The sequence below is a fragment of the Merops nubicus genome, unplaced genomic scaffold, assembly GCF_000691845.1.
Source record: "Merops nubicus isolate BGI_N331 unplaced genomic scaffold, ASM69184v1 scaffold18705, whole genome shotgun sequence".
NCBI lineage: Eukaryota > Metazoa > Chordata > Aves > Coraciiformes > Meropidae > Merops > Merops nubicus.
In genome coordinates this window covers 1-25,286 of record NW_008609167.1, presented here as the reverse complement: position 1 = coordinate 25,286, position 25,286 = coordinate 1, and positions in this window count along the sequence as shown.

The window sequence follows — 25,286 nt, the reverse complement described above, 5'->3', positions numbered from 1 at the left end:
TTGCACCTGGCCTTGCTGAACTTCATGAGGTTGGCACAGACCCAATTCTCAAGCCTGTCAGGGTCCCTCTGAATGGCATCTCTTCCACCATGTGGTGCATGTCCACTGCACCACACAGCTTGGTGTCACCTGCAAACTTGCTGAGGGTGCACTCAATCCCAGTGTCCATTTCAGCAACAAAGATGGTAAACAGCACCAGTCTCAGTACCAATCCTGAGGAACACCACTTGCCACTGGTCTTGAGCTGCTGACCACAACACTTTTGAGTGCAGTCATCCAGCCAACTCGTTATCTGCTGCATGGTCCACCTGTCAAATCCATGTCTCTCCAATTTAGAGACCAGGATTTTCCACTTGGATGCAATAAAAGGTGAACCCTTCCATTTAGCAAGTCAAAACACAGTGCCCTACAGGAATTTTTCACAATCTGTAAGGCAGAGGCAGAAGACAAATGGCATTAACTAAAAATCACTCATAACTAGGGGAAGTGCTTATAGAGAGAACCGAAAAATCAGATTAAAAGTAACAGAATAGCCAGAAACAAATGGCATTATGTCCTTGAAGCAAGACAGCATTCAAATTGTATCCTTTCCATCTTCATAAAGCTATGGACAATTATCTCTTGCTAGAGTTTTGAACCTCAAATTACTAAATTTCATTAAACCTTCTCAGACCTCAGTACAAATACCAGTGTAGAAATAGGATCTTTCCATTATGGGAGGTACTAGTCCTGAGGAAGCCACCTTGCTAAGTAGAGAAGTCACTTTAAAACAGAATTGGTGCATTGGCTGAAGCAAGACAACAGGCAGCAATCAGTATATACAGCACAGATCCTAAATGGCTCCAGTGTTCCCAGTAGAAGGCACCAAACAACCGTGCAAACGCAAATCATAATGTATGCCCACAACCAAAATACACAGCAGGCACAAAAATTCTGAAGTAGAGATGGCTGCTCTAAAAAGATGTAAATGCAAACAAAACACCCCAACTGCCTAGAACATGATGTTCTTGAGCATGTCACGGCTCGTGTGACATCTTTAAAAAGATCCCACTTGATAGGTACGGAAGATGATATGTAATTACTTCTTCACAGCTCTACAGTAGGTCCAACATCTTTCCTCCGTTGTGTGAAAAATCTATTAGTCGACTCTGAGCCTCCATAATTGTTCTCCATTAGTAAGGATTTACATGATATTACAGCTGTCACGGAATATCAAGATAATTTCCCTGTTTTCTTTCTTTGAATCCTTTTAGAAAGTCTAGTTTAAGAGTACCTACTGTAAACATGTTCTAACAGCGGAGACTGATAAAGAGAAAAAAAAAACCTAAAAGATGTAAGATAGTAATTTTGAAATATCTTGTCATTACAGAATTGACATGAATCAGTTCTAGCTATGAGGATTTTGTATTTCTTTTTGCACCCAAGGAAAGATCGTGAGGAGCGAAGAATTCAATTTTCTTATCTGACAATGGCACCAGGACAGGGTGGAACAATCTGTCACTCCACTTGGAAAGCTGATAATGTGAGTTTTTTAATTCATGTGACTTCAGTGCTTCCCAAAAAAACCAAAGCTTATTTTCATAAAAGGCACTTCTGTGGATCACATGCCAAAACTGGCTTTAAGTTCTGCAGGCCTGAAAACTGCCAGAAAGTGAACAGGCCATGAGCTGCCTCCAATTTCCAACTGCAAGCCTGGAGAAGAAATAGACGCTGGAAATGTAGGTTGCATCTCACACTAGTCCTGCTGTCAGATGAGCCAGGCGTGCTAGTTTATGACATGGTAGGCTGGCAGAGCAGCATGGAGCTGAAGCACATGCTTGTGAGACACCAGACCCCCAGAAGATGTACCATAAGCATTTTCTCACCAAAGCAGCTGTTCTAGATTACATAGGACAGACCTGCACGTGGTTGGTACAAGAACCCAAGTTGCAGATCCAGCTTCTTGGTGGCTGTGACTGATCCAGCTGATTATCACAGAATCACTATGGTTGGAAAGGACCTCTAGGATCATCAAGTCCAACCTTTCTCTTAGCATCTCCCTAACCACTAAACCATAGTCTCAAGTGCTACATCTGCTCACTTTTTGAACACCTCCAGGGATGATGACTCCACCACCTCCCTAGGCAGTCCATTCCAGTGACTCCCTCAGTGAAGAAATTCTTCCTAATATCCAATCAAAGCCTCCCTTCATGCAACTTGAGGCCATTTCCTCTTATCCTATCATTAGTCATTTGGGAAAACAGACCAACACCAGCCTCACTACAACCTCCTTTTAGGTAGTTGTAGAGAGCGATAAGGTCACCTCTCAGTCTCCTCTTCTCTAGACTAAACAACCCAAGTTCCCTCAGCCAGTCTTCATAAAGGATGTTTTCCAGCCCTCTCACCAGCCTCCTTGCCCTTCTCTGGACCCACTCCAGCACCATAATACCCTTCTTACACTGTGGTGCCCAAAACTGGACACTGTAATCTCATGAGTGCTGAGTACAGGGGCACGATCACCTCTCTTCTCCTGCTGGTAACACCATTTCTGGTCCAGGCCAGGATGCCGTTGGTCTTCTTGGCCACCCGGGCACACTGCTGGCTCATGTTCAGCTGGCTGTCCAGCAACACTCCCCAGTTCCTTTTCCTTCTGGCAGCCTTCCAGCCACTCCTCCCCAAGCCTGTAGCATTGCATGGGGTTGTTATGACCCAAGTGCAGAACCTGGCACTTGGCCTTCTTAAACCTCATACAATTGACCTCGGCCCATTGCTCCAGCCTGTCCAAGGTTATGGTGATATTAAAATATCATAATCATATTATTATGTTCAGATTATGGTGGTGTTTGCAACAGATTTATTGAGTGTCCTCTCAAACCCTAGAAACACAAGTTATGTCCTACATTTTTACTGACAAACGTAGTCAAAGACAGCACTGAATTCTAATCCAGAAGATTAAGATTCTGAAAGAAATACATATTACAGTGCTTTATAATGCCATTGAGATACTGCAACTGAACAGTCTGTAAAATCATAAAAGGCCAGAACGCATTGGCTGACACAATCGGACCAGTGCTTTTAACATCGTTCCTAGAGCAAATTTAGACCTTGGCTGGTGGTTTTGTTTTGTTTTGTTTTGTTTTGTTTTTTGGGTTATTTTATTTTATTTTATTTTTGTTGGTTTGGTTTTTTTGGGTTTAATACAGGTGGCTCTTTAATTTACATTTACTAAAGGTTATCCAGGAATTCATAAGTAAACTTAAAAAGGAGTGAAAACCATTGGAAATATGCCCTGGGAAAATTTGGTTTCATTTTGAATAGTTCATCTTTCTTCCAAACACGTCCTATTGATTATCACTATGGAAGAAATCTGCTTTCCTTTAAAAAGTAATTAAGAATAAGTTGGTTTGTGTTCAATTCTCTGTAGCCAAGTCTCCATGTCTTAAGACTACCGCGACCATTTACACAACTGGGTGAACTTCAAGGAGATTATTAGGGAGTTTTGAGGTCTCTCTTGGCCCAGAAGATGCTGCTCCATGTTACTGCTGCATATCAGATCAGGAGCTATAGGGAAACAGCTGCAGCCAACACTGCCCATGCTGTCATTGAACAGAGCAATTCACCCCTAATGGCTCCATGCTGTTCATAACAACCTATCAAGAGCAGCACATCCTACCTGGAAAAAAAATAATTATCTGTCAAGCAGTAATTTTTCTAATAAAATTAAAGAAGCAGCTCTTGGAGGATTCAGACTGTATCAAACACCATTTGTCCCTAACAACCAAAGGAAGTGGGGAAACTACTGCAATACTATTCTGTGCTGAGGAGGGAGACCAAAAGGAATGCAGAAGGCTAGAATTGTTTTAATCTGTACTTCATTACAGATGTGAAAAAAAAACACCAACACCACTCCCTATCCCACAAAAAAATAAACCCCCCACACCTCCAACATGGTAGAGGTGTTTCCTTAACGCTTTAGCACATGGAAGAAGAATATAATTTATCCAGTCAGGAAACTGTCCAAAATCATGGCCAATACTTACATTATGCATTTAGGAGAGACATGAAAATCATGCTTGAATTGCTAACAATTACTTCCTGAGAAGTGACTGACAGACAACTCATGCAAGAGGAAATTTCCTTTTGTTCTTTCTTTTACTTTTCCTGTTCATACTTTTCAACATCACACCAAAGTAAGGACAGTTGCACAGGTTAAGAGGTAAGAGCATTGGCCAAAGAGCAAACCTACAGATCCTGTGATCTTTACCAAAAATTATTTTGGCAAAAATACTTAAAAAAATCTTTTTAAGATTTTAGGCCAAAGTGGAGCAAGCCACTTAAGGCTTATTCAGACAAAGGAGTGTGTACTATGTTGGGTCATACTGCACCAACTTCTCCAGGACTCAGGCAGGAGAAGGATGAAGGCAGGGAAAGACTGTTCCCCTTCCCCTGAAAGTGCAATGGGAAGGGACTGGGGTAAGCAGTAAGAGCTGTATTTGCTTGCCCTCTGCCTTCCAATAAAATCTCTATGGAGGTAAATTCAGGCAACAGAGAAACTCCCACTCAGAGATCCTACATCCCTCTGAACCCTCCATCCCATTTCTCCACGTGCCCATCTGCTTCTCCCAGAGCTTCCATCCTTCTGCATGGCCTGGCAAGTCCCAGCAGCCTTTCTTGGCCTTCCTTGTCCTGCATTTCTTTTACTGGCATCAAAATATTGATCTCTGCTGCCATCAAAGGTAAGGACAGAAAATGTATTGCTGTGTCTTTGTTCCTGGCATGGTCAAATACAGTTTTGCATTCTCCATTGAGAAACCTTGAGCTAGCTCTAGATCAGACCATCACAAATGAACCTCACCAGAACGTAGCAGAACCTAGAGGCCGAGAGAAACTTATATCCCTACTTCAAATACTTAAACGTAAGCATTTGCATGGGAGCCACATGTCTCAGCTCCCATTACAGTAAAAGCCTTAAGTCAGTGTAGCCTAGAGGAGGACTTTTTCCACTGGCTACAGCAGGCACCCATGTACCTAACTTCAGTATCTTGAAGCATCTTGACTTGGAGCTGAATCACTGACCCCTAGTGACCAAGAACAAAATTCTATAGGACTACAACTCCAGGACAAGCTGCATAGAAAGGAGAGTACTATGTTAAATGCTGGGGGTTCTTTAGAACAATGTATAAAATTCTATTAGAGTCATCTAATTTTTTGTGGAAGGGATGCGATGAAATATTTTCAAATGTTACTTGACACAAAACTAATTTGACTTAAGGGCTATTAGTTCAAAAGTACCAAGGGAAAAAAAGATATCTAAATAGGTTTTCAGTAGAAACCTGTTTTCTGGAAATTATTCTTAGTTTTCACTATGCTTTCTCATCGGAAATTCGTAATCAAGGAAGGCCATAACATACTAAAACATTTGCTTTTCATAGCATGCTATCTTTAAACTTGACTAATTAAACTAAACCCCTAGCAACCAACTACCATCAGTACCCAACTATGCTTTGTGAAGTCAAAAATCAGAAACCAGTAATGACCACAGTAATTATGTAATAATTGTAGTCAAATTCATCGAGTTACTCAGTATGGTGCCCATATCTGAATATTTACTAACTTACAGCTTACCACAGTTCATTTAACTACCACCTCATACATCCTTGAGTAGCAGTATGTGAGATGCCTCAGGCTGTACAAACCCACTGCAAGACAGGAAAACATCCTTTGTCAGTTTGCCTAAATCTGTAAATATTTGCTGTCTGAAAATAGTAAATAGTAATTAAAGGCTCCTGTTCTCTTTCCAAATTCAGTCCCACAATGTAAATGTAAAAATCACCCTTGTGAAATATCTAATGCTCCTACTCCAATGCACCTGCACAGCAGCTATATGCAACAGGAGAAAATGAATATTTTCAACCATAAGGGAGTAAAAAAAAAGGCTCTTTGAAATGTGTGTGTGGGAAAAATGCAGTTTGAGTCAATATGACGGTTTACTCAAGCTAACTGAGGAATGCTATGATTGCCTAGACAATGTTCAATGCATTTTCAAATAGAGATAGAAGATCTGCTTACTTAATGGAATTAGTGCTAGAATGAACAGTTTTTATTGCTGGAGATATGGTTTTGCTTTAATTTCTTGCCTTTAAGTGGAGTAGACTAATGGAAAGGCAATATTTTTGGTCTCGGCAAGGAATCACAAAGAAAATTAAATCATATCTTGGCTGGACAGGAAAAACAGTCCATCTCTCAGTATTTTTGTTCAATTTCCACTAAAATTTAAGTAAAGAACTTTAATGGGCTATGATGACATTAAACAAACCTACTATCTTAGACATTTCTCCATGAGGACACAAATTAACATCTATGGTTTTGACTATTCCACATACGTAAGGCACACCACGTATTTTGGTGCAAATCCAATTAAGGATCATGTAAACAGGCCTTGTATGATTCACACACAGCCTTCATGTTCTCAAAATAATATGGAGATAAGACTTCTTTGTACGTCTTTGTGTAAGTATACATTTCAGCTAGTGTGGGCCAAACTGTAGGAGAAACAAAGTGCTAGGAAAAACAAAAAGCAAAGAAAACTTTCCTCCACGTCTCTGAAGACACCTTTCTCAGTGTGTGGTTTACCTGTCTTTTGGGGTCCCCCCAATTTCTAAGAAGTGGGTCTAAAATAAGAAACACAAAAACAGAACATATCTGAACCATGGGCACACCTGCAACAGGAAACTACATTTCAATACAAATTTTGCAAAGGCAGCTCTTGTGGCAGCAAACAATTACATCCCACTGCTTTTCTAGATTTTTCTGCAACTCTGTGAGAGAAACTGGAGGTTTCAGAAAACACATACTGACATGTTATCTCAGTTAATTACCATCACTAGCATCTCTGCTATTTGTAATTCTGAACAGATAAATTCCTATGGAACTAGTATGTGAAGGAACAAAAGTACTTTAACTCATGAATACTTTTGTTATATATTTCATTCTTTACAGTGTTGTATCAGGATGAGAGAGAATAAGACATAACCGTAAGGAAGAAAAGCTTGAGTTGTTATGTGGCAATTTTCTGTGATTCTCACCCTTAAACTTACAAGAACTTTACGGAGAGGATGATGACATTCCCATCACTCCTGCAAAGGGAGACAGGTGCATGCTGTGCTCTTTTGGAGAGATCTTTTTACTCTTCCTGTTCTTGTTTTCTACCTAAAGCAAATTCTCTGCTTAGTAGATACCTGTGACCACTCATTTTTATTTTCTGAAGTTCATGGCTCAGTAACAAAAGCTCACATTAGAAGACAGATTTTTTTTCTCTCATTAGAATGTTTTCCCACCTCTGGTCTCCTACATTTCCTTCATTCACCTGCCTGTCTTTTCAAGAGAGATTCATAAAGTGAAAAACAGACACTCCTCCTTTCTGCAATCTACTTAGAGCTACCAGCCACTTTTGTGGACAAACTCTGCACACCAGCATCAGCAGCATGGTGGAACCCATGGTGAATCACATAAGAGGACTCCTCCCATCCAACAGGTTGTGTAAATGTGTGTTCACTGTGCAGGTGACAGAAGTTTTTCATAGCTCAGGGATGGTTAAAATCTCCAAGAACCTGGATTGCACTTCTGTTTAAGCAGAAGGAAAATGATGGATAAATAAAACAAATTCACACTTAGCATTTAGCAACAGATTTTCTCTCTTCATTATTTCAGTTTCAGTAATCTTCCTGTCAAAAGTTGTTTATTTTATACACAGGCGCTGCTGCACAAAGCCCTGCTGATCTGACCTTGCTGCCGCCTCCTGTGCTTCAAATATAACAAAAGGTAATTTTCCTTCCTTATTTTTGTGTAATTGATTAATGTGAAGGACGTGTACTTTTCATTTAAAGACTTCTTTATACAAGTCTGAAATACCATGTCTCAGATATAAGCATTAGATATTCATTGGACAAAAACAAAAGTACTGTCAAACCTGACACTTGAAACAAAAAAGTTCTCCTTTCCCCGACACCTCTCTGTTCTCCAAGCTACTGTATTATTTGCTGTACTGAGCTTCCGAGACTGTTCTCGTTGGTAAATACAGTGTAAGTTTCCAACTCTATCAGCATCCAGTACATCTGCTTGCCTAAAAGCTTTCCTTTTGCTGTATTTCATCAAACACAGAATCACACAGTGAGGTGAAACAGATTTGGAAATATAATGTGCATGCTTTCAGGCTGGGTACATCACCCAGAGCATGATGAGATGGTACAACTGCACTTTCAGAATTTCAGGACAGAAATAAGAGTTAATTGGATAGGACTGGCTCTCTCATGCACCCAGCCACTCTTTCACAATGCTCTGAAACTGGTTTTCTCCAGCTTTTTACTTTTTAAGAGTTGGTACCCACATATAGTCATGGTAAGTTGTTGGATACTTAGGAAATTACAAAAATCAGCTTGCTTGGACTGGCACTTTGAAAATTCAAAGCTATGAAAAGGAATCACAGCTCAGAGCGATCCAATGGTTAGGAAGGACAGAAGGAGAGAATTGCAGCCTAATGCGTTCTGTGACAGCCCTAGTTCAATCTCCTTCTACCCTAAAAACACCTTCAGGCCCAAACCCAGTACAGCCCTAGACATGCAGGATGGACAAGCCTGAAAATCGTAAGAACTCACTAGCCAAAAGCAGAATAAGTCTGAATTTTGACCAAACAAGTATATTTCTCTATTATTATTTTTTTTTTTAAATTTCTTTATCCTGCCCCAGTCCCTATACGGTAAGACAGATACACAACAGAGTATTATAACTAAGAATTTGGACCTTGAACTATTAAATTTCATAACTTTTTCATCTGCACATCTGTGTGCAAGTATCACTGACTGCTGCTCCCAACAACTTACTGTTGTGTTTAGTGACAAAATACATAACCTTGAAAAGCCTTACCAACCCTGCATTTCAAAGGCATTTCATAATTGTTTACCTCTTGGCCTGAACAGTAGTACCGTATGTACAAGGCCCTCTTGAACTTGTGTAACTCAAAACTGCTTAAGAAACTTTTCCTCAAATGATTCTAATTTCTTCAGGAAAAAAAAAGAAAGTAAAGGATAATTATAACATATCCAAACAAAGGATTTTTGTTGGGGCTTTTTTTGTTAAAAAATATTTTTTTCTTTTACCCCAGAAAAGCTGTTTTTTTTTTGCTTATTTCAAAGGAATGCCTGCAATTTTGTGGTATTATGCAAACCTCAATTAGCAGTCCACAAGGTGTTTTGAAAAACAGTGCCTAATGTGTTACAGACACATTCAGTGGCCAACTTCCAACAGCCTGAAAAAATGGCCTTTTTGAAAGAAAGTTTGGGAATTAAGTCACTTCAATTTTCATGGGAAATGCTGATAGAAATAATTCTTCCAACAGTTAATAAATTTTTTTTTTAATTAGTTTTTAGTTTATGTTCTCTTACAGGAACAGAGCAGGATATTTATGTCAGTTGAGCAATTTCGTTTCCTTCTTTCCTTAAAATCCAGTTCTACAGCTACTTACCACTGAGTAAAGTGGATAGTGTTATAAATCGTAGCTGTTATTCAAGAATAGTTCCAAACACATCCATTGATTACATTTGTTTATTTAGATTTTCTTTTCAGTTTTATAGAATCTAGTAACTGTGGGGGTTTTTTTCCACCTGTACAGTGCCGAGCATAAGGTGGCTTGGGTAACTAGGTTGCACAATTTCTCTTCCCTGCAGAGGAAAAAATCCTCATCCTGTTGTTAGTAATCCTTTACAAGTGATCACACCCTAGCCAACTCCAATAAGCACGTTTTATTGCTCAATTAGTTCTTTATTTCTATCATGCCTAGGAACAGAACCTAGATCTTCAAGAGTTTAAACCCTTATTTTTTGGCTCACATTCTACACACTCAGTTTCTAAAACTCCCATCCTTTATCATTGACAAATAAAAGTTCCCAGTCTCCTTTTTCCAGTTTCTAATCATGCCTCAGCTCCTTGTGAAACTCCAAGAGGTGCTGGCAGGCTCAGCTTCTTTCCCCCACTCATTTGCTAGCATGAAGTGGGACAGAGTGGGCTTTACTGAACAGAGGGACAGAAGGGTATTAAAGTCACAATTAAAAGATCTTCATTATCAGCAGGATAAACACAAAGTAAACAAGTATCTTAAACTTTGATCATTTTTTTCCTCAAGGCATAGATTATGTGCATCTCTAGAATTTCATAAATTACACATCAGCAGTCTAGACACAGTGCAAATAGATATTCATTGGTTGAATCAGACATACTTATGCACTTGGGGTGGGGGTGTGAGTACCATTTAATTCCTTCAATAGCATGTCAAAATTTATTTTTGCATTTGTTTACCTGAGAAGTCAGCTTTGGTGGCCAACTGCCATTTTACTCTTCTTCATTTTTAAAATTTGCAAAAGGAAAAAAGAAATATATAAAAACAAAAGCTATAAATCAGTAAACTAAATATTTCTGAGACAGGATCAGAGCTTCAGCTGAGTGATTCTTACAGCACTGGCTTTACTTTATGATTTACTGGGCCTCAAGCAGCCAAAATGGAGTCAGACAGCGAAAAACTTTCCCTTCTGGTTCACTCTGGTTCAGTCTGGGAAATTGGGAAGGGTTGAGTCATCTACAAAATATGAGGCCCAATCTGTCCTGCTACAACCACCATACTGGTGGTAGCTGGTCTTGCCAACAGGCCACTGCTTTCAACAATGTGAAGTTTTCCAGGCAATCACCAGCCTTCAAGTATAAAGAAGATTAAGTGATGGTACTCAAAGTGTTTATTGGTTTATGAGGTAACTGCCATGCTGCTGAAGGTACCATCTCTCCAGCTCTGCTATGTCTGAGGAGCAGGCAAACACCCCTAGCCTCCCTCAATGCAAAATAAGCTACTTAACCTAATGAACAGTAACTTGAACCTATCGCTGTGGTTTCTAAAGTTACAATCCATCTGTACCCACATGCTGCAGGCTGGTTTTAAAGGTGAACTGTACAGGACACTATGAGACAAACTCTGTTTTCATCTCAGTAGTAGACATAATTATCTCTGTACTGGATATCAGCACTGATGGCAAAGTAAATCCAGAATGAGAAAAGGGTTTGGCCCACATCTTACCTGTTAACTAACACAAAGGCTTTCCAAGTCCATCCCGTTTCAAAGCTAGAAACTCAAAGATTATAGCTTTTTCTTGTTGAATTACAGCAGTAAGAAAAGCTGCCACTCTGAGCCGAAATAAAGTGCATTTAGGGCTTGGGCTCTATTTCAAGTTCTTATTAGCTCCTGGAAAGGTGCCACAGCAGCTCAAAATCTCTTCTGCCTGAAGCTGGTTAACTCTGTTTTACAAAGAGGTCTGCATCTGCACGGAAAGAAGACCAATCCTTTTGATTCCCCACTTGTGGCCCTACTTAGCTCTGTACAATTATATTCTCGATCTGCTGAGCAGCCCAAGCCAGAGACACAGGTCTGCTTTCAATCTCCATGGCCTCCTGCAGCCCAGGAAACACAACGCCCTGCCACACAGCGAGAAGGCACCATCAGACCACCGCTGATCTGATGCACATCACCTGTGACATGTCAACACTGCCAGCCCTGAGCAACTTCTGAGTGCTTTATACATAATTCATGCTTCCTTAAAGTGGTTTCTGTGCGTATTTTGATGGCTGACACTCCAAGCTCATTTCTGATCTCTTGCACACTGGAATCTAAGAGCTCTAAATGCTAGCTGACTTCCCCTAGAAGGCATTAAGTTACACACAGAGTCTTTGTTCTCCACCTCCCCCCCAAAAAAAAAACCTAGCACCCTTCCTGTAAACCAGTTCATGCCTTCAGTAGCTAAAAAGGAAATAGAAGGTCAGTTCCCTCCCCCACCCTACATCTTATAACAAACCTGTACAGAAAACCCGTCGCAGTGGTCGCCCATCCTCCTCCCACCTCTCCTAGGTATCTTTTCAATCAGTGGAGACCACTCTTTGAAAGCCATCTCTTGTGCAGTTTGCAGGTTGCATTTTTAGAGCCTGTTACTGGTGGTGTAGGATAATCACAATCTGTGGCTCCACCAGCTTGACTTGTTGCCTCTCTCAGTTGGTCATGCTTTCAGGTGTGGTTTTCCACTGAAAGGAAGCAGGAAGATACACCACTTGAGGCACAAGAACAGGATCTGGCAGGCAGTTCCTTTTTTATTTTTTTTTTTCCATAATTTCCCCCATGTTTCTTAATTTGTGGAAACATCCTGTAAACAGAGAGAGCAAAATTAAATATTTGCCCAGCTCTTCCCTGGTTCCATTGTAACTTCTGCATTTGCAGATTTTACATTTGATAACAGAGGGAGAGAAGTAATGGAAAAAACAGTTTTAATTCTTTCACCTCCTCCTCTCCTCCAAAGAACAAGTATCCCTATCCCCAAAGGGCACAGAATGCCACCTCTTTTGCACATTGCGCCCTCCTGTTCACTAGCCACTTTCCACCAGCCCCTGTTTCTAGAAGTTTGTCCATAGACATATGAAGCCTTAAAGAAAGCATTTTATTATTTCATCCTCAAGGATGACAGCCTGGAGTGGAGATGATATTACACCCTTGCTTTCAAAGAAGTCTTTTTACTTATACAGCATTCAAGTGAGATGAGCTACTTAAATTTGTGATGTCCTATATCACGACTTAAGTAACGTCTAAGAAGCCATTCTTTCCTCATTTCAATGAAGCTTATTTTTGCTCTCTCCGCATCCATTCTGATTAAATGGCTTCTTTAAAAGATTTCAAACCAGTCATCCAACTGTTCTGATTTCCCATGGATTAGTTGCACTCCCCCCCAAACCATCTGTCTGGCATTCATATTTTTACATGCTTTTCCTTTTACTATCATGCTGCTTCATATCATTTGATCTCTGCTCCTTCCACTGCTGCCTCTGTGTGTGGCTTAAGACAGTCCTGTTATTTTAACAGCCTCCAACTCTAAGAGCAACATGGGACAGACACAAAGTTTTACTTTCCTACTTGTGCTTGCTCACAAGAGGCTGAGGCCTTTCTCTTAATAAAAAGACATTTTTGGGAACGGGAAAAGGAACAGTGTTAAAGCCAAACAAGCTTCTACTGGCAGCACCTTACCAATTCACCTGGGAAAGCTGCTGGCTCCTACAAGCCATATGGTTTTGGTGGTTACAATGTTCAAGATTCAGAATATAATGAGGTTTTCACAGAAAGTAAGTTACGGCACCTACTCTTTCCTTCTGGACAAAGGTGAAACAGAAGCTCACCCAGGGCAAAGAATGTATGCCTCCTGGCTGAGACACATCATTTAAATAGTTGCTGGTTAGAAGCCAGCATGCCTTTGCATGGTGACAGTCATCCCAGTAGCTTCGTCTACCCTAACTAAAAAGGTGTGGGGAAAAATAGGAGTTCCATTGACTTGAGATAGTAGGTGTTTGTGAGGCATTTCACAAGCCATTCATACAGAGACAGTGAAAGATGTATTTGTAGTGGAGGTTAACTGTCTTCAGACTCCAACAGGACACGCTTTGCTCTACTATGTGCTGTCCTTTGGTAAAGGAAAGAAGCAGTAAATAAAATTCTGCCTGCAACAAGAAGGAAGGAGGGGGATAGGGGATGTCAATCTTCTGTTGAAAGAAACATCAGTGAAAATCTGACGTGCAGAGAGGTGGAGGCTGCAAAAGGGGAAGATGTAAAAGGTGAACTAAAATACAGGAGAGGCAAATAAGACTGTAGTTGTGGGAGCCAGTTAAGTTGAAGACATGGGCATGCACTGCAAGAGAAGAAAATTAATTTGTAACAAAGTAGTCAGCCTGGTCACAGTAATTTGAAAAAATGCTCAGAGGCATGGCAGCTTGAGGAGTATGCAAGGACAGACTTTGCAGTGGGAAAGGAGAACTAAATGACTAGGAGGACTTGACAGCGATGATGAAAAATAGATACTATATCAAACTGATCTGGCTTTCTAACGTGGAGAAGAACCGGAGATTGGATCTACTGGCTGTTGGACTTTTTTCAGCCTCATCTCTCCTCATCTGATCTAGAGACAGCATGAAAATTGAAGTCTTTAAGTCTAAATGGGAGAACAGGGGGGAAAAAAAGTTAACCAGATGACCAGAAAATCACAGATTCTCAATTATGAGCTACACTTCAGTAGCTCTGCCTCGCTTAGTAGTGTTGCTCCTAACTCACACTGTTAACAAAGTCACATGCAAAATATTTGTCTGTCTGTATGACAAGACAGCTAAGTATAGAGTGCTCTCCCCTTCTAGTCATTTGATCCTATTCAAAACATATAATCTCCCAGGTCTCCAGTCTGTGCAAAGGCAGACATCAGCACATTGTTGGCTACAAGGCACCTACAAAAAGACTAGTGAGTCTTGTGTTGCCAATTCTGTCAAGGGGCCAACATTTACATAGGGTACCTTGCATTTTAACTGTAGGAATTTCAGCCCATTATTAGCCAAGTTAGTTTAATTTTTATTTTGTTTTGCCAGCTACTAAGTAGATATTTAATGATGTGCATTGCTGGCAATGGGGCAAGGGAAGACCTATTCTATTGCTATTCCACTGGGAAATTAAACAAGCTTGCAGAGTCTGCCTAGTTAGAAGTTATCACTTTATTCTGAAATCCATCTCTTCAATGTAATTATGACTTAATAGCTATGCACCTTCAGTAGATGATCACATTTTATAGATCCCATCTTACAGTCCAGAAAACCAGAACACTGGATTCTGTAGGTGGCTTAAGCATTTGACATTAATCAGCTTCTTAGACACTTAAAGTCAGACTTGTATCTTAATGAAGCAGAACTTCAGACCTAATAATTAGTGAAGATCTGAGCGTCTAGGTTCTACCAAGGATCTGTGAACTCTCGTCAAAGACCATACATTTTTCCCAAGTATGCCAAGTGGGTAAACCATACAGACCACCCAGTGAACACAGCCTATTCTAGTCAAGACAGGAAAATCCCTTCCTCTTGATTATCTTTTTTTCTCCCCAGGCAAAATAGGGCCCTTAAGCACATTTCTGTCTCAAGCTACTTAATATTATTTGCTGCACATCACCTTGCATGCAGTGTGTTATCTGCACTAGCCGGTTGAGTCCCACTATCCCTTTCACTACTACAGTGTGTAAATTGACTGTCTTTGAGGAAGAAACAGGAGAAATCATACCGAAACCTTCTTATTACTCATGAAGATGACCTAGTGTAGTCCTGTAACAGCTCCTCTGTCCTCATGCCTGCAGCATGTCTTCAACATGAGCCTTCACACTACCATAACTTGAGTTGCTATGCTTGCTATTTTCTCTCCCTTTGTCTGAGATGCATGAAGCTAGAAGAGCTGATAATTCACAACTCACGAGATGCTCCTTAAAAAAAAAAGTCTCTGAGAGTCAGTGCACAACTGCCTCAAGCCCAGCTTATATGTGTCACCATGCCCTTGATCCACAGCTGCAATTATGGTTTGAAGTAAGAGGGTAGGACTACTTGTATGGTAAAAGGGCAGGACTACTTGACAAAAAGAAGCAGGGAAAAAGCTGTGCCAACACTGATATATAGCAGTGATTGTTGCCTTATTCATGACTGATGAGGGAATTCAGGTCTAAACTTCAGTGAGATGTGTTAGTGCACTGAAAAGTACTAAAAAAAAAATTTCTCTTCTCTCCTTCCAACTTCTACCCTTTTGCTAGTCTCCTCTAAGTGCGTGCAGTACCTCGTTGCTCTGCCTTCTTCAGAGCTTTCAGCTTTTTGGCTCTAAGCAGGATGTTCAAACTGACCTTGTTGGGAAGAGTAGGCTGACATTGTCTCACCTAAAAGCCTCATACCTCTGACATTTTAGGGCTGTAGTTCTCAGCTGCGCAATAAATTCTTCTCTGCTTAGTCTCTTTTCCAGTGGTCACGGAAAGCAACACACCTCTTTTACACACACTGAACTGGAGTTCAAGAAAGGCCCTGAGCTACTGCCAGTACTAATTTATTCAGTTAGCTTTAGTTCCCAAATAAGAACATGAAATGTATGCTCATTAATGCTTCCAGGAAGAAGAGAAAGCGAGTCTGATAGCTGTGCAGCATGTATAAAGTTCAGAATCTCCCACATGCGATTTTCTGTTTCTTGCTGTTACTGTGCTTTTGAACATCATCCGAATTACTAATCTGAAAGCAGGGCACACAGAATTCTCCCTCCACCACCTCCCACCCCCCTTTTAATGAGCCAAACCTGCATGCAAAACCCAAGCTGGATCAAATCACCACTTTCAGCACTTCACAGAAGCCCAGTCTGCCTCAACCTCTCACCCTTTTATTCTCCTAGTTCCATTTGGAATTAGAAATGCAACTGCCGAATTACTGTGAAAGCAGCTGTTCCTGCAGTATATCCACTCAGGCTGGAAGCAGGAAATACAAAATATTCCATGAGAGCCTATAATTACAAGATTTCCAGCTTAAGTTTTGCACACATGAACCATTTGGAAGATGTTTGGATAAGCAAATTTTGGAACGCACAGCTATTTGGATAAGTACCTGGGTGCTTCACTGAACCAGGTCTCCTGAAAATCAAGATACATGCACAGATAGCCCCCCAAGGACTAACTGCTGCTAACCTTGATTAACAGCATGCTTGTTCAGAGAAGCACTTCTTACTAGATAAGGAAGAGCCTGGCCAACAGCTATTAAAAACATTCTACTGGACTGTGTACTTAAGGTGCTTTCTGCACCTGCCAGAATTTTGATGGCTTAAGAACTGTTCTGTGCCCAAATTTTCCAATTGTTCTGTGTGATTTTTAATTGAATATTCACCTGGCATATCTGTTCAACACACTAGGTTTTGACTATTTTGGAACATGTCTCCACGAAGCTTAAAACTAATTCCTTCTGCTTGGATGGACTACTTTACAATTCAACTTTCAAGAGCAGTGTTCAAACACTAGTGTGTTGCACTTCGTTTGGAGTTTTTCTGGCTGATCTGTAATTCAAGCAGCTGAAAACAAAACATTCCATCTCAAGGCAGTGCTTAAGCAACAGGGAATGAAGCAATGCCTGCCATAGCACAGTGTGTTCTGAAAACCCTCCAGGATACCACTTCATTTCTAACTGCACCTGCACAGAGCATCTTTTAAGTAGGTCTCAGAGTTAATACTCTGACCTTATTTTAGGTCAGGGATAGCAGGAGAACACTGAGATAACAATATTTGAAGGGCATTACCTCTACTCAAGCCAGAACTGGCTAAAGTGGAGAAAATCTCATGCTGTCCCAAGGGAAGCAAAGCTTTACACACTTCCAGTAGGGATGAGAACCACAGACAGCTGGGAAGTTTACAGCAATTTCTCCAAATGGTCTCCTGTGCATAAAGAGACACTTAAGAGTACACCTTGCACACCATTTCACCTAGAGGTACCACTGAATATCATGGTTTAGAACAAAGCCCATGCATGTCCATGGAGAGGCTCTCCCTGGCTTCAGTGCAATCTGAACCAGGCCATCAGGTCTCCAGATTAGGGAGCACTCCTACATGACAGCACTCATGAGGACTACCAGCAACCTCTGTTAACAGATTTTTTTAATTTCATTTCCTGAGAGAACTTTGGAGGATACCCAAATTTCAGGATATTCTGTTCAAAGAGCAATGACAGCGTTTTGCTCCTTCAGTGCTACTGCAGTAAGGGGCAGATCTGACAGCAATATTCCTGATGATGAGCCTGCTAAACCCTTCTTGTGTTTGAACTTCCTCTTCGTACACACCTCAGCCCACACTATGTTCTGCTTTACAGCATCAGGAACTTTCACAGGATGATGCCTCTTCCTAGTAGGTGACAGGTGAAGGCAAGGAACATCTATGAGCATACAGAGATTTAAGGAGTGCAGAGAGAAAACTATAGTTGGCTATCCACAGAAGAGCCAAAAGAATGCTTTATCCAGGAGGTTAATAAGAAGGATTTATTCCTTCTCTCATACAGAGTTTGTTCGTAGCCACAATGGTGACAGAAGAAATTTTCTGCCACAAGCTGAGGAATGAAATGAAAAGCTGAGATGTTTGTGTGTTGTGTTGCAAGTCTACACCCAGAAACAGTCAAGTACTTAGAAGTTACTGTAATTTATCCCGTAATTAAGCAGTCTAGAATGCTCTTTTTAACAAGGTTAGTATGACTTACAGAAAGTATTTAACAAATGTCAAAGCATGTTTCAAACTAGAAGTTTCAAGAGGGTTTCTTTTAAATATTTGCACTCTTTAGTCTAGCCCAAGGGAAGACAAGAGGATCAGCATGTTTTAGAGCATCACAGCCAGAAGCACATGCATAACTGCTGTGAAGTAACAGCCTGAGGTCAATCTATTTTTTTTTTCAGTCAACTTAAAGAAGCTGACAACGGGGAGTTCCTGCAGTACAACTCCACTTCAGACAAGTTTGCCTATTTGTAAAGATGCCCCTTGGAAATGTGTCAGCAGTTAAGCAGCATATGAGCAATCATAGGTAACGTGGTTTAGCATATTCCAAATGCAGAGCTCTGGACAGAGGATCAGAATAAATCACAGTGGAGAGAATGGTGACATGGGCACCCTTTTCTTTGTGTTGCCTAGAAAGGCAAGTCATACTTCAGAAAGCAGGACTAAAGAAAGCTGCCTGGGATGCACGTCTCCAAGTCAACATCTTTAAAAAGTATGACAGATCATGAGCTGTAAGTCTGTTATGAAGGAGCGCTGAAATAGCAAACCTGTTGCATACAATGCTCTACTCTTACTTTAGAAACAGAGGAAGTTAGATGCAGTATCAAGCCTCCCACAATGCATTTTAAATGCTTCTCTCACAATGTTAAACAATACAGAAAGTTACCACCAATAGGCAGGCATGACTAGTATCACTACTGAATTCTGCTGGTCACCATTTATCAGCCTAATTCTTCACAGAGCATAAAGCATTTAAGAGTCAATTTACCAAAGATAAAAGAAAACTATCAACATTAACCTTAATGAAGCAAAGAAACAAAAAAAAAAGGCGCCTGTTTGTATTGTAGCACAGTAGCATTTCCTTTAGAAACACTATTTTATATATAAAGCCACATCTTTGGCTCCTCATGTTTAGAAGAACTTCACTGAAAGCAACAGACTTCACCACCATTTTATAGCTCACCAGAAATTGCTCTGTTTTGTGTTTAGAGTTCTTAGCAGACTGCTAATTTGTTTCCCAGTCGACATATCAATAAAACCTCTGTCATTTTTTCAGCACACCAGCAGCATTACCTTCTGCATGTTAGCCAACACCCAACCTGGGCAATTACATTTTATCTGCTAACTTTATCCTGAAGTCTTAACTCTTGAAATGCTGGGGTCTGAACCCTGAGCCCCAAATTAAGGTTGCCATACAGGTGATTCCCACAGCCCTTCATAAAGAGGTGGTGAGTTTGCCTTATAGCTGCTCCCCAGGGTGCAGCCGGCCCTGCAGGGAGAGCCATAAGGGAAATGAGCCCCAGGGGTCCTGCATTGAGTTGACAAAGGTCAGGTGTCTGCTTGGGGATAAAAGCTGGGACCACTTGCAGGGAGTCAGGAGTGTCTGTCTGTGGAGTGCACTCCCCAGAGCTTCCTGGTTCAGGGCAGACCTCCTGACTCTCCCTGGAGCTGGGCCCCAGTCTGTTTAGACCTTTGTGAATGCAGGCTGATCGGGTGAGAGTCACTATGTGGGCACCTTTTTCTTATGTATTTAACTGGCTGGTTTGACTGTTTCCCATGCCAACTATGGGAAAACTGGGTTCACTGTTCATACCACCTGTTGTGGGCCAAGTCATGTCTTTTGTGGGATTGTTGGGGGTGGCATCAATTATGTACCAGCTGATTGATCTGTTGTCCCCCCAGTGATCATTCATGGAATGTCCTTTTTGTATACAATACAGTCTGTGTATGGGTTTCTCTTCCTGCTGGCTGTATCATTTTTGCTGGGCCTGGTCATTGGCAGAACAACTCTACAGAGTAATCTTTCTCCTTCTGTTGTGGCCGTACATAGTTGAACAGCTGCTCAAATTGCCCTTCCAAGTATTTCAGCAAACAAATTTTGTTTTCCAACATTCACAGTAATGCAAACAAAAAATGTGCCAGCAAGGCTGAACTAAAAGACCATTCAGAAACTGTTGAGATTTTCAGATTATTTCTTCTCTACCATTTATCCCTGGTCTAGCTCTTACTTTGGTGGACACAGCAGTGCCAGGTTAACAATTGGACTTGGTGATCTTATAGGTATTTTCCAACCTAAATGATACTATGATGCCAAACATCCTAAAACTCTAACAAATCCACAACAGAAAAATTACATAAGAATGAATCAGGAGAGAGTGGTTAAGCAATTAAAGGTAGAGTTGAGTGAAACTTTTCAGTGCAACATAGAGTGTGGCTGACAAACACATCAGCTCATTTTGACATTTCAAGCCCAAGACTGCGAATATCAGTTCAACTTCTCATTCTACACTACATTTTAAAAATACTTCTAAATAAAGAGTTAGATGCTAAACAAGGACCAGAATTTGAACAGTGACCATGATTTAATGTCTCAGAGTTGCTTTTTTTTTTTTTTTATCTTTGCAGCCAATTCTCTAATTAGTAAAGTATTTTGGAAAAAAAAAAAGACCTCCAAATCACACATATTACTAACCTATGTTCAGCCAGTGAACTGAAGAGTTATGTTTGAACAGCACTACATAAAAACGTGGTCTGAATTCTAAGTGTTTTATCACTTGGTCTACATACACACAGTACAAAAGTGGTACTGCATACTGTCTAATTTCATTGTTCTTAATGAGACCATCACACACAGTTCCACCGATTTAGCCACTTCTTCACAAAAATATAAAAAGCGTATTTCCTGTTGTCAGCAGCTGGAGTCCCAACAGAACAGTCAGAGAGCAATCAAAGTTGCCACAGGTAGCCTTGATTCTATCCTATTCACATTCTTTGTCCCCAGTAAGTGTAACAGATATAACAGGTCTCAACATAAACCTAAAAGAAAAAGAAAAGAAAACCTAACCTCAGAAAGATATAGCAATCTCCCCTTCTGCCTGCTCTGCATCTCTCAGTAGGACACAAATGAAGCTGTTTTCAATCTATAGAATAATACAAGAGACTAAACAATACCATTGTATACCTCTTGTGTTTTATTTATTGATGAAATTTACAACTTCACATCAACCACATAAAATTAAAAGCTTTGAAAGCTGTCAGCCAACCATCCATTTGGTTCTCAGTAATTGATAGATCCAGATTTTAAGTATTTTATGATTATTAATTTTTGCAGTGGGACTACAAAAGCATGCATCACTTTCAAGATGTCACAACTAAACATGATTCAGGAAGTATAAACCAGAACACAATGCCCAGAGCAGCTCTGGATGCCCCATACCTGGACATGTTCAAGGTTAGGCTGGACAGGGCTTTAATCAACATGGTTTAGTGAGAGGTGTCCCCAGCTATGGGATCTTTAAAGATCCCCTCCTTGGATATCATGGAAGAACTGAGTCTTTGGGAGGTCTTGTGAATAACTTTAGGGAAGACCTTCAAGCAAGCACTGAAGAACCACACAGATGACTTAACTCTGACCTAACCAAGTAGAACACAATATTGCTCATCATGCAGTTGTAAGGGTTGCAAGAGCACTGTCAATTTGGACGATGGCAAGAAGTTTGAAGATTACTGAGTTGGAAAGGAGACAGTTGATTGAAGAGAAGAAATAAAAGGGCACACCAACAACTGGGGGGAACTTCCCCAGCAGCAAACTGCAACAAGAGTGGTGTGGTACTGCTTGTTTTCCCTCCTCATGGCAAAGGGACTCATCAGCTAACAATGAGCATGATGCACTCATGAATCAGAATCTGCATTTCTGAGAAAACATCTACAGACAGAGATAGGTGGAAAAAAAAATTCAGAGTTATTTCAAAAAGTTCACAGAGATCAGCATCTTAACAGACCTCAATTCTAAGTACCACTGCACCTTCTCTGAAAGTCCTGCATGTCTGCACATGTGAAAGACTCGGTACAGAAAGTCTTACTGCAGTTACCTGGGATGATCACTCTAAATTTAAGAGGTTGCTAATGCTCATAAGGACGACTCTTGGAGACAGATCTGTACCCATTCCCCCATCAGGTTTATTTAATCTGCAAAGCTGCTGCTGAACTCTAGGAGAAGGTGGTAAGAAAGGGTCATAAACAGAACACAGTTCTCTCCTACAGATCAACATGGTTTCAGTTAAGATTTATCTGAATAATTCAATAGTAATAATATCAAGAAATGCTGTTATTTTATTTAAGTAACAAGCATTGGCTTGCAAATAGATTATTTGAAACACTGTAAGGAACGACACTGAATTATACCCACTTCCCACCCAACGGTTTTCAAGTTAATTATGTTCCATTATTGCACTTTGCTATCACATGGCCAGTCTGAGTATGTGAAATGGCTTCTGGCACAGCTGTACAGAATCTTCACCAAACAACAGTTTTGTGCTGTTTTGGTCAGGGTTTGAAATGGAAAAAAAGAGTTACTAAGCAACAGCAGGCCAGGAGCAGGAGGAAGGTCTGCAGTCTTAATTGATACTAACTTTAAAAAGCAATGCAGCAATAAGAGGAGGCTCAAGATGTGAATTCGAGTGCTTTGGAAGGGAAAATAAATCATCATTAGAAACCCTAGGCAGGCAGTCTCAATGAGATCTGGGTTCTTTATTCATCCCAACTATATGCTGCATGATGTATTGCAAACACTTTTTTTTTTTTTTTTTTTTTTTTTGGGGAGCCCCAACAAAATTCTCATTTATTTTTTGCAAAACTTTTTTTTTTTTTTTTTTTTTTTTTGTGGGAAGACTGAGTAGCTTATTCTCAGTATTGAACAAGAGGATGTAAGACCCAGATGCGGCTCTTTTATTTGAGAACCCAGGACACACAGACAGCTTTGCTCTCTAACAGCTCTCTATTCCTGCCTCAGGAAAGAGGAATGCAGTATTAATTACAGCTATATAAGTCCCCAAGACATCACCATCCACTGAATTGACATCATGTCCACATACAGCAATCCTTCCTCCTCACTACCTATGGTTAAGAGGGTTGCTCCTTTCTAGAAAGCCAGCCCAAAGCTAAGTCCAGTCATTCAGGCCAGGATAAGGGAATTTGCTTAGCTAAATCTCTATTAACATAATCAAGCAAGGTAGAAATCCTGACACAGTTTCCTTCCAGAATCCCTATCTATTTCCTCCTCTTCTACTGTAAGCAGTTTCATGAGGATGTGATAACAGAACATGAGTTATCACATGAACACTTACAAATTGTAATGAAAAAGCCCTTGATGTTCAAAGTGCTGTGAACTCTACTAGTGAACAATCAACCTTTATTTGCCTAGCTAGCAGTACCTTAAGCAGAAGTTATTTGCTTTAGCTTCACCCAAAGGAAACCTGATTTCCTAATGAAGTACTGCCTTTTTGTGAGATGTAAGTTATGCAGTTTTTTTTTAAAGGAGCCAAACAGATACAGAACACCATAGAAACATGAAGCTGAGTACCTCATACTACTGATCCTTCCAACCATTACCTTTCCTTGCCATTTCTGCATTCCCTGTTTTGCACTTATTTAAGCATACTAGATTTCCGCATTTACTGGTTTTCCCGCATACTCCAATGTAGTTAAAGTAACTAAAATGAAACCACAAGAGGGAAAACTACTACGATGACTGTTGCTGAGGAGGAAAAACCAGCAACCCAGGTCTGGTTCACTTAAACTGTCTGATGATTCGTATTTAAAGTATTGAGAGCTAGAGTCAATCTTCTTCTCTGATTAGTACTGGTGCAAGTGAACTGAGTTTATGAAATAGGACCTGGCACCATGAAGAGGACTGTCCTTTCACAGGATACGAGTAATAGCCACTTGAGTAAATGCAAGTTACTCATATCCTGCTAGTGGACTAATCTGTCTCTGTACATTCATGCACACTTTTAGTTGCCTCCAGGAATCTGAAGGCGAATCTCATTTGTTACCTAATGAAACCAATTTCACCAGATATAACACGAGCATACTGAAAAACCACCATTACTCATACATGAGGTGTAACCAGGGCAGCATTTCCTAAGTTATGTTTGACTAGGGTCCATCTCTGAACACTCACCGTTCACCACACAAACCTCAATCTCCCTGGCTGGCTATGGTACATTCATGGTACACTTTTAGCTCATTTGCTCCAAGTCTTAAAGAGCAATTCGACCTCCTCTTTATTTATCCACTACACTCTTATAATTCTTTCAAACTGAAGTGATTCCCAAAGAGGGGGGTGGCAGTTTGCACATACTCCTTGGAGCCTGAGAACCTATCTTCCCTTTATTGAATGAGAAGCAAACTATGCAATTCTTAGTTTAACAGCAAACATCTGAAATAATGAACGTATAATGACCAACCAGCCAACCTTGTTGGGCATCCAAAAGTGATACACAGATACTTACTGACTATTCAAGTTTATATATACAGTTACAGAGAACACATGCATAGACACACACATACATTTTGGAATGCCTGCAATAAGGTTAATCTATATATGAAACTAAATTATTCTGGTACAAAATACTGTAAATTATATGACTTGACAGAGGGTACAGCTAAGGACAAAGGCATAAACTTGGAAGATGGAATGCACGAGGTTAGTGACCAGGTTGTAGAGATGAGATAATCCAGATTTCTGAAGGAATGAGCCACACAGTTTCAGTAAATCTATTAAGCCACAGTAATATGACTACAGGAGAATAATAAAAAAAAACCTCAACTGATACTGAGACAACTGTAGACCTATGACCCTGACTTTCACATAAGTCAAGAGGTTTTGAACCATAAGCAATGTGTCACATAAGATAAAATGCAGTATCAACCAATCAGAAGTAAGAAATGTGACAGCTCCTTGCTACCTAATGAAAACGCAAAAAAGTCTAACCTGGACTTCAATAAAGTATTTGATATGGTGCCATACGGTTCCACGACTCTTAGTGAATTCAGAAAAAAATGACATGGAAGATTCATACAGTTAATAAAAAGCACGTGGCAGCAACACACGACGTTCAAAGAGAAAGTAGTGGGTTGGGGCAGGGTTACTCTAAGAACGGGTCTCAAGCTCTCAATGCTGGTATCCAGCAACACACAAGTGGTAAGAGTGTTGCTTCACTTTCCAGATGGACAGGACGGGGAGATCATGTGAAAGGAGCCAAGCACGCTCAGAGGTCGGGGTGAAGTTCGGCGGCGTGAGCGGAGAGGCCGTGCGCTCAGGGAAGCACAGCGGGAACAAGCGTGGCAGCCGCGGGCGCCGGGTCAGGCGCAGCCACG